This window comes from Elaeis guineensis, chromosome 13 (assembly GCF_000442705.2).
Source record: "Elaeis guineensis isolate ETL-2024a chromosome 13, EG11, whole genome shotgun sequence".
Taxonomy (NCBI): Eukaryota; Viridiplantae; Streptophyta; class Magnoliopsida; order Arecales; family Arecaceae; genus Elaeis; species Elaeis guineensis.
The window spans coordinates 68156509-68168250 of record NC_026005.2 but is presented as its reverse complement, the minus strand read 5'-3'; positions in this window follow the sequence as shown (position 1 = coordinate 68168250).

The following is an 11742-nucleotide window of genomic DNA, read 5'->3' as shown; positions in this document are numbered from 1 at the left end:
ATAGAAGAAAGAAACAATAGAGAAGATGGAAAATGGAGACTGCATTTAACATGGTTCGGCTATAGATGGTGCCTACATCTACAGAATAGATAAATCCCCATCTTTTTTTTTGGGAAGGATACATTATTCTTAAATAGATGGCAAAGGGCTATACATGGATGGTCACAATAAAAGAGAAAAATATGCAAACAGTTTTGACCAAATCTCCTTCTAAGAATAGGAGACGGTCACCTTTATCTCGCCAACAGATGGCTATAATTAAGGAGAAAAATATGCAAATGGTTTTGATCGAATCTCCTCCTAAGAATAGAGGACGGTCATCCTTATCTTGCCAACGAGCAAATTATAGGAGCTACACAGGCCCTGGAGCTGCTCCAAACAGCTATTGCAATTATAGGTGCACTGGAATCCCATCTTCTTCATCCATGGAAGCTATACAGGCAGTGGTTTGTAGCTATCTCGCCATTCTTATATGTAATATGACCTTGAATGACTGTAGTTTGCTTTTAGATGCTAAGTGAGCATGTGAATTATGACGAGTGGGTAGCTCAGACTTTGTTGTCATTTTAACTCGAGAATCCATTCTAGCATTTTTTGCTCCTATGGTTACAATTTTATCATAGTTTGTCTCATTATGAACATTCAGATTTCCCTCTCTGTAGGACTGGCTCAACTAACCCAGTGGTTTTAGTGAGATCTACAGCCATAGAATTTTCACTTTGGTAATGGTTGATGGAATGCTAGCTCAAGTGCTTAAGTGCTGGAATTGGAAACCACACTGATTCTTTTATGGGATGCCATGCCTAGTTTTAGCAGACATCCCAGGTGGGTTCTCAGCTGTTCATCTAGCTACGCAGGATCTGGTTGGGTAGTGAAGGCATGGAAGTGAAATTTATAAAATAATAGCACTATCATATATGCTAGTTTATTTGAAGACTGGATTGTAGTTCTAGCAAAAGGCAAAGTTAGAATACCTGATAACATACTAACAGTAACAGAGCAAAATAGGTTTTGGTGATCTCTTGATCCTTAGAAAATATAGGGCTTTCACAAACTTGAAATAGATTGTGGAATCACACAGTGATGGAGTATCCTTCTACAAGTTTTACCCCTCATCTAAAGCACTAGGAGTTCCATCACAACTTTTTCCCCTTTAGCAAGTGGATTGATGACTGCACTCGCTAGGGCTAAAAATAGATCCGATCCGATCCGATTAGTACATTTATATCTGTATGCATATTTTTTTAGGGAATTCAAATTCAAATATGGATATTAAATGAATACCAATATTAACATACATATTTATTCTAAATAGATACAAATATGAATTGAATATTAAGTATATCTTAGTTGTTTTAAATGGATACGAATATCGGTTGGATATCCAAATATAGATATAAATTAGATATAATTTTGGATATATATTTAGACTTTGAACATAAAGAATAAATGTATATAGCATGTTATAATGGATGGGAACAGAATCACCATATGAGATGCGTGCTTTGCTTGATTAAGGATAAGGTGTACTTACTAAATCTGAACCTAAGATTGAGCTAGACAAGGATCTGAGCACTAGCTCAATTGCTATATCAGTAAGTTGGATCGGATTTACATTAAAATATATAAAAAATTAAAAATAAAATGTTAAAAATATCGATAATTTTTATGATAAATTATAAGAACATTCTCTCAATTTTAGTTCGATTTCACTTATACTCCCTATACTTTAAAAATTATCAAACTGACACTTCTAGTTATCGAAATATTCCAATGTGGTCCTTTGATCTATCTCTGTGAATAGAATGGTATTATATGACTGTCACAAGGTAGTATTATTTTATAAAAATATCCAAACTATCCTTAATATCAAACAAACTCTAAATCAAATGGGAAGATAAGAAGAAACTCGAAACTAAGTAGGGAGGAATAGAAGAGGTGTGGAGGGAGAAGGACACAATAGAAACATCTTAATCAAGTTCTTCCATTTTCTTATCCTCTCAGAAAAGAAGCAAAGGGGAGGTCTAAAGAAGAAAATATGTACATACCCCCACACCCACACCAACACCAAACTTTTCTCCTTTCTGCCTCTTCTCCATCTCCATCTCTCTCCCATTCTTTTGAAAATAAAGCAAATGGAGTAAGACAACAGAGAAAAAATAGAGAGAGAGAGAGAGAGGAGATTAGATGGATTAGTTGGATTAGTATGGTTATTGTCACGCCCCCGACTCGAGATTGTGAATCGAGGGTCATGGCAACCGCCGCATACTTATAGAATACTTTTCCCATAAGCATGCAAGGCATCTCATCATGATATCTTCACAAATAGTTAAATAAATTTTTCTTTATTCAATAATCAAACCTTGGTTCAAATAACAAATCAAAACTAAGTGTTCAAAAGAAAGTAACTGTCTGACAAAGTCAATACTAAAAACAAAACTAAAGGTCTTAAATCAATTCTGAGAGAATCCTAAATCAATGAGTTAACTCCATCTCTAATCGCTCTCCCAACCGAAAACCCGCATCATGCTAATTTTCCGGATCTGTAAGAAAAACATAAAACTTATCATGAGCTAAATAGCCCAGTAAGCAGTGTATACCTTTAACTGAATAATCAGGCAAATAATACTATGCATCACAAATCAATATGTAATTTCATGAAATCATAATCATACTGTCAATCATATAAAAGTCAATTTATCATAATTTTCAATTATACTTTTCTTCTTAAATTCATCAATTTCTTAAATTCTTCTTACCAACCATGACTATGACCACATTATCCCTGTGGCAGGGTCATAATACCGCGTATCTGCTTGCGGTGGGCTGCGAATCATCTGGCAGCCAAGTCCTTTGGAACCGCTGGTCTAACTGGCGGTTTTGTCGCTGGTCTATCTGGCGACATGTCGCTGGTCTTACTGGCGACGTAAACCCTCAGAACAATCAATTGCCAACGTATATGCCCCCATTGGCGGGGTCCTCAACACAGTCAGGTTGTCAATTTCATATTGTCTTCCAATTCATATATTATTTTCAAGAATAATAAAATTAATTGATATTCGAATCAAATCAATTATAATATTCTTTGAGATCATATATCATCAAAATAATTATTCCACAAATAACTTCAATCATAAATAATTTTCTACAATTAACTTTCATCATAAATAATTTTCAACAATTATTTCAATAAATAATTACAATCGCAAGCATGCATAAATTTATTTAATTCATAATTTACCAGATAAATTCAGTAAAAGTAAACACTACTTACCTCAAAAGAAAGTCCAAACTAAAAATTCTAGGGATCTCGAAAATCCTTCTCAAATCTGATACGTCAAATATCATATTTTGAATCAAATTTTCATCAAATTAAAAATAACTAAATTATTAAAATCTAATGTCTCCACTAGGATCAATTCGTCGACAGCATCCCGATTTTCGAATTAACCCATGGACACCTAATTTTATTTTTATTTTTATTGCTAATTAATTTTTTTTTAATAATAAATTAATTCCACAAATCCTATGATCTAGAGAGAGAAAGAGAGAGAGAGAGCAAAGAGAGTTTCTCTCTCTCAGCCCCTTTTTTTTTTTCTTTTCTTTTTTTTTTTTCTTCTTTTTCTTCTTTTCTTCTTTTTCTTCTTTTCTTCTTTTTCTTCTTCTTCTTCCCGCGCCGGAACAGAGGACTCTTGTCCTCAAGCCTCAATCGGCCGTTCGGGCCGTGGCTGCCACGGCGGAGGCCGGCGGCCGACGGGCCATCTCCCCCGGTCATGGAGGAACAGAGCCGGCGGTCAATTCCGATCGCCGGCGCCGGGATTTCAAGGAAAATAAGCCAAAAATAGAGTCTGTTCCCGACCAAAAATCGGCGACGCTCGTCGCCGGCCACCGCGCATAAACCACGGAGGAAAGAGGAAGGAAGGGAGGAAAAAGTGAAGGACTTACCACGACCTCCTGGGACCTCGTCGGAGAGAAAACACGGCAAGGAACCAACTGCACCCGCGGCTCTTCTTCGGGAAAATCGGAGAGAAAGAGGGGAAGAAAAGACCGATGAATCGATTCTAAAGAGAGGGGGTCTTCTTATAGGAATTCCTAGGACTCCGAGGGGTCTTAGGAATTCGATCTTTGCTCGGATTTCGCCGGAGAAGGAGACTCCCATCGGGAGTCTTCTTCCCGATTTTGAATTCCCCTGTTTCTTTTTTTTTTTTTTTCGTTTTGGGCTTTGTGGGCTGAAACGGGTTTGGGCTATAACATTCTTCACCCCTAAAAAGAAATTTCGTCCTCGAAATTTTTATACCTGTAGTCTCGAAGAGCTGGGGATATTTTTGCTTCATTTCTTCCTCTAGCTCCCAAGTAGCTTCTCTTTCTGAATGTCGACTCCACTGTACCTTGACATAAGGAATGTTGCGACGTCTCAGCACCTGTTCTTTACGGTCTACGATCCGTATCGGGTATTCATCATATGTTAGATCCTTCCTGGCTTGTACTGGTTCAAGTTCCACGATGTGACTTGGATCTGGTAAATATTTCTTTAACATAGAAACATGAAAAACATTATGTACTCCTGCAAGTGAAGGGGGTAAGGCAAGTCGATAAGCCACCTCACCAATTCTTTCCAAAATCTCAAACGGACCCATATATCTGGGATTCAATTTGCCACGAATGCCAAATCTTGAGATTCCTTTTGAAGGAGATACTTTGAGAAACACATGGTCACCGACTTGAAATTCTAATTTCCGTCTCCTGTTGTCTGCATAGCTTTTCTATCTACTTTGTGCTGCCTGAAGTCGATCTTTAATTAATTGAATCTTCTCAACTGCTTGTTGAACAAGTTCGGGACCCAATACTCTTCGCTCACCGACATCATCCCAGTGAATCGGTGATCGATATCTTCTACCATATAAAGCTTCGTAAGGTGCCATACCAATGCTAGCCTGATAACTGTTATTGTAAGCAAACTCAATCAACGGTAGATGCTCATCCCATGAACTCTTCATATCCAAAATACAGGTTCTCAACATATCTTCTAAGATCTGAATAGTTCTCTCTGACTAACCATCAGTCTGTGGATGAAAAGCTGTACTGAAGTTCAATTTTGTTCCTAATGCCTTGTGTAAGCTCTTCCAAAATTGTGATACAAATCTGGTGTCTCGATCTGATACGATGGTCACTGGAATTCCATGTAACCTTACAATTTCTTTCATATATAACTTTGCTAGTCTTTCCAAGGTAAATCCAACTCTAATTGGAAGAAAGTGTGCAGACTTTGTCAATCGGTCCACAATCACCCAGGCTGCATCATTTTTACTGGGAGTCTTTGGTAGTCCAGTTACAAAATCATAGTGATATGTTCCCACTTTCAAACTGGAATATCGAGAGGTTGAAGTAGTCCCGCCGGTCTCTGATGTTCAGCTTTAACTTGTTGACACACCAAACATTGAGCCACGAATTGAGCGATCTCTCTCTTCATATTATTCCACCAGTATATTTCTTTTAAGTCTCTATACATCTTGGTACCTCCCGGATGAACTGTATAACCGGTCTGATGTGCTTCCTGAAGTATTTCATGCTTGAGTGCTGAAACATTGGGTACGCAAATCCTGTTGTCGAACCTTAACGAACCATCTTCATGTATCTTGAATTCAGATTGAACACCAGCTTCCACTGAATCTCTTATTTTCATTAGTTGTGGATCATTATTCTGGGCAACTGTAATTCTTTCTATGAGTGTTGGCTGAACCCTCAAGTTGGCTAACCGTACTGTTGAGTCATATATTCGGATGTCTAATTCCAGTTTTCTTATATCCTTTAACAATTAACTTTGGTGGGTGATTAAAACTGCCATATTTCCCACAGATTTTCTACTAAGGGCATCAGCAACAACATTAGCTTTTCCCAGATGATAATTGATTATTAAATCATAATCCTTTAATAGTTCTAACCACCTTCTCTGTCTCATGTTTAATTCTTTCTGTGTAAAAATATACTTCAAACTCTTATGATCAGTAAACACTTCACACTGCACACCGTATAAGTGATGTCTCCAAATTTTTAGGGCAAAAATCACTGCAGCTAATTCCAAATCATGTGTCGGATAATTTTGTTCATATGATTTCAGTTGTCTTGAGGCATAGGCTACTACCTTACCATGTTGCATCAATACACATCCGAGTCCCTTTTTAGATGCATCACTATAAATTGTGAAATCTTCATCTCCTATTGGTATAGTAAGGATAGGGGCTGACACTAATCGTTGTTTTAATTCTTGAAAACTCTGTTCACAAACTTCAGACCACTCGAATTTAATCCCTTTTTGAGTAAGACGAGTCAAAGGTGCAGCTATGCGGGAAAATCCTTCTACAAATCGTCTATAATACCCTGCCATTCTCAGAAAACTTCGAATCTCAGAAATATTTGTAGGTCTGTTCCACTGCATCACAGCTTCCACTTTTGCTGGATCCACAGAAATTCCATCTTTAGATACGATGTGTCCTAAAAAGGCTATTTTGTCCAACCAAAATTCACACTTCTTAAATTTGGCATAAAGTTTTTCTTTCCTCAATATTTGAAGTACACACCGTAAATATTCTTCATGCTCCGATTTACTTCTTGAATATATCAGGATATCGTCAATAAATACGACAACAAATTTATCAAGATAAGATCTGAATATTCTGTTCATTAAATCCATAAAGGCTGCTGGAGCATTGGTTAACCCAAAAGGCATCACTAAAAATTCATAATGTCCATAACGAGTTCTAAATGCCGTCTTTGGTATGTCCTCGGTTTTAATTTTTAACTGATGATATCCTGACCGAAGATCAATTTTAGAAAAGACTTGTGCACCTTGCAGCTGATCAAACAAATCATCAATTGGGGTAGAGGATACTTATTTCTGATAGTATTTTTATTCAATTCTCTATAGTCGATACAGAGTCTCATACTACCATCTTTCTTCTTCACAAATAAGACTGGAGCTCCCCAAGGAGATACACTAGGCCTTATAAAACCTTTATCCAATAAATCCTGTAATTGATCTTTTAACTCCTTTAATTCCATAGGGGCCATTCTGTAAGGAGCTTTGGAGATCGGATTGGTATTAGGTGCCAACTCAATAGTAAATTCAATCTCTCTATCTGGGGGTAGTCCGACTAAATCATCAATGAATACATCCGAAAATTCATTTATGATAGGAATATCCTGTAACTTAATTCATCATGTTCTTTATTCTTTATTGATACTAGGTAACCTCTACATCCCTTTCTTATCATCTGTCTAGCTTGTTCAGGTGAAATAATACGTGGAGGGGTGGTTTCTATACTTCCATCAAAACTAAAAGTTAATTCTCCCGGTATGCGAAAGTTCACTCTCTTTCCATGACAATCCACAGAGGCATGATAGGTAGCCAGCCAATCCATTCCTAGAATGACATCGAAATCATGCATATCCAGGACCACCAAATCTACTGGTAATTCTCTTTCTCCTATCTTAATACTACATGACTTGCACACACTTTCGGTACTCAAAATACCACCAACTGGTGTCTCAACATATAATTTGGTTTTCATGGGTTCACAACCTATATCATGCTGTCTAATAAAAGTAGTGGATATAAAGGAGTGTGTAGCACCAGAATCAAACAAAACTAAAGCATGAATACCAGATACAGGAATGGTACCTGTCACCACAGCATTGGAGGCCTGAGCATCCTGTTGTGTGAGAGCATAGATTCTTCCTTGAGTTTTCGGCCTTTGACCTCCATCCTTTGCTGTGTTGATCTATTTCCTTCCATCTGCGGGCAATCTGCAATCTTATGTCCTTTCTGGCCGCATCTAAAACACGAACCAGTATTCCATGGGCAATTAGAAGTCTCATGCTCTCTTCGGCCACATCTCGAACATTTAGCTGCCTCATTCTCACGATTCTTATCAGTTGCTGGCTTCTTTGCTGGAACCTTATTGTTCTGGTTTCGTCCTTGAGTTCCACTAAACCTATTTCTCTTCTTCTGATTCCGTTCACGCTCCGCATGAGCTTCATTAGCTTCTCTCTCAATTATTAGAGCTTTGTTCACAACTGAGGCATAGGTAGTTAGCTCATAGGGTACAACCTGTCTCCTGATTTCTGTCTTCAGTCCCATTTCAAATTTATGTACTCTGTCTTGCTCAATCTCAACTAGTCTCGGAACAAATTTGGCTAACTCCGTGAATTTGGCTTCATATTCTGCAACGGATCTGTTACCCTGTCTCAGGTGAATGAACTCCTGTTCTTTCTGTATTCTGACACTTCGGGGAAATACTTATCAAAGAATTCATCTCGAAATCTCTCCCAAGTGAGTGGTATCCCATCGTGCTCATATTTTTGTTCCAGTATACGCCACCAGTTGTATGCCTCGCCTTGTAACAGATATGCTGTATAGCGGATCTTCTCTTCATCTTGGCATTCTTGCACGGTGAAGGCCTTCTCCATTTCCATAATCCAGTTATCTGCTTCTTGTGGCTCGATGGTCCCTTTGAAGGCTGGAGGGGCTAGCTTCTTAAATTCGACGATATTGTTTCTTTGCATCGGATGTTCTCCATGTCCAGGTGCCGGTGGAAAATGCTGATGTGGCTGTGCATGTTGTTGTTGAAGTAACTGTTGTTGTGTTTGAACTACTCCGATCAGAGTTTGCATTAATTGAGTCATGTTCGGCTCCTGTGCTGTCGGAGTATTTCTGGTAGGATCATGGATTCCCTCCTGCTGAGTTGTACCGCTGTTTAATTGGGGAGTATTATCGCCAAGTGGATTTGATGTCCCTCCTACCGTTCCTTGAGTATTCCTCGCTCGTCGTGGAGGCATATTGACCTATGTTAGATTTGAGATAATAACTTATCCTTAATAAGGTTATAACTTGTGACAAGTCAAATCATAATTATCATAACTTAACCTTTCAATTTCCTAATGTCTACCCATCACTCACTTTATTCTACATGTCTCTATCTATCTACTTATGCTCTGATACCATATTAATTGTCACGCCCCCGACCCGAGATTGTGAATCGAGGGTCATGGCAACCGCCGCATACTTATAGAATACTTTTCCCATAAGCATGCAAGGCATCTCATCATGATATCTTCACAAATAGTTAAATAAATTTTTCTTTATTCAATAATCAAACCTTGGTTCAAATAACAAATCAAAACTAAGTGTTCAAAAGAAAGTAACTGTCTGACAAAGTCAATACTAAAAACAAAACTAAAGGTCTTGAATCAATTCTGAGAGAATCCTAAATCAATGAGTTAACTCCATCTCTAATCGCTCTCCCAACCGAAAACCCGCATCATGCTAATTTTCCGGATCTGTAAGAAAAACATAAAACTTATCATGAGCTAAATAGCCCAGTAAGCAGTGTATACCTTTAACTGAATAATCAGGCAAATAATACTATGCATCACAAATCAATATGTAATTTCATGAAATCATAATCATACTGTCAATCATATAAAAGTCAATTCATCATAATTTTCAATTATGCTTTTCTTCTTAAATTCATTAATTTCTTAAATTCTTCTTACCAACCATGACTATGACCACATTATCCCTGTGGCAGGGTCATAATACCGCGTATCTGCTTGCGGTGGGCTGCGAATCATCTGGCAGCCAAGTCCTTTGGAACCGCTGGTCTAACTGGCGGTTTTGTCGCTGGTCTATCTGGCGACATGTCGCTGGTCTTACTGGCGACGTAAACCCTCAGGACAATCAATTGCCAACGTATATGCCCCCATTGGCGGGGTCCTCAACACAGTCAGGTTGTCAATTTCATATTGTCTTCCAATTCATATATTATTTTCAAGAATAATAAAATTAATTGATATTCGAATCAAATCAATTATAATATTCTTTGAGATCATATATCATCAAAATAATTATTCCACAAATAACTTCAATCATAAATAATTTTCTACAATTAACTTTCATCATAAATAATTTTCAACAATTATTTCAATAAATAATTACAATCGCAAGCATGCATAAATTTATTTAATTCATAATTTACCAGATAAATTCAGTAAAAGTAAACACTACTTACCTCAAAAGAAATCCAAACTAAAAATTCTAGGGATCTCGAAAATCCTTCTCAGAACCTGATACGTCAAATATCATATTTTGAATCAAATTTTCATCAAATTAAAAATAACTAAATTATTAAAATCTAATGTCTCCACTAGGATCAATTCGTCGACAGCATCCCGATTTTCGAATTAACCCATGGACACCCTAATTTTATTTTTATTTTTATTGCTAATTATTTTTTTTAATAATAAATTAATTCCATAAATCCTATGATCTAGAGAGAGAAAGAGAGAGAGAGAGCAAAGAGAGTTTCTCTCTCTCAGCCCCCTTTTTTTTTTCTTTTCTTTTCTTTTTCTTTTCTTTTTTTTTTTCTTCTTTTTCTTCTTTTCTTCTTTTTCTTCTTCTTCTTCCCGCGCCGGAACAGAGGACTCTTGTCCTCAAGCCTCAATCGGCCGTTCGGGCCGTGGCTGCTACGGCGGAGGCCGGCGGCCGACGGGCCATCTCCCCCGGTCATGGAGGGAACAGGGCCGGCGGTCAATCCCGATCGCCGGCGCCGGGGATTTCAAGGAAAATAAGCCAAAAAACAGAGTCTGTTCCCGACCAAAAATCGGCGACGCTCGTCGCCGGCCACCGCGCACAAACACACGGGGGAAAGAGGAAGGAAGGGAGGAAAAAGTGAAGGACTTACCACGACCTCCTGGGACCTCGTCGGAGAGAAAACACGGCAAGGAACCAACTGCGCCCGCGGCTCTTCTTCGGGAAAATCGGAGAGAAAGAGGGGAAGAAAAGACCGATGAATCGATTCTAAAGAGAGGGGGTCTTCTTATAGGAATTCCTAGGACTCCGAGGGGTCTTAGGAATTCGATCTTTGCTCGGATTTCGCCGGAGAAGGAGACTCCCATCGGGAGTCTTCTTCCCGATTTTGAATTCCCCTGTTTCCTATTTTTTTTTTTCGTTTTGGGCTTTGTGGGCTGAAACGGGTTTGGGCTATAACAGTTATCTTATTTTATGAGCTAGAAACCCACAAAAGAATATAGAGCAAAGATCTCCTGTAGTATATGGAGAGCATACTATTTGTACAAGTCCATGTACTATAAAGACAGCTTAAATAGAATAAAAAAAAGACTTTAAAACTCCAAGTAGCCAGCTCTTGTATCAACAAGTGCTATAGCAAATCCAACGGAACCCAAGATGTTTGAATGAAAATTCCTAGAACTTGGGTATGTGGCAGATTGTGATAGGGCTTTAGGCTTTGGAACTCTAGTCTAATTTTTTGAGTATGAAAGTTCAGGAGTATCTCCAAAATCTGGGCATTTGGAACTCTAACCTGATTTTTTGAGTGCAAAAGTTCAGGAGTATCTCTTTTATTAGCTTCAAGAGATGTCATTTTACTAGAATATTCGATTTTGAAATCAGATCGAGCTCCAAAATTGTTTGAAGGGCTTGTGACTTCCTTGTGCAACAAAGACCCAAAAATACCGACTCTTAGAACCGGACGGCAAGATTTGCAAGAAATTGATTGTTGAACTTCGATGGAGGCTTTGCGGCCTGACTACTTTTACCTCTAGATTATAAGTCAATCAATTATATTGATTAATAGAACAAAGATAAGACTCTTAATGACATGCTTTATGGTTTGTATGTGGCAGTACCTTATCTCCATGGCCTTCAGTGACATTCAAAACATGATT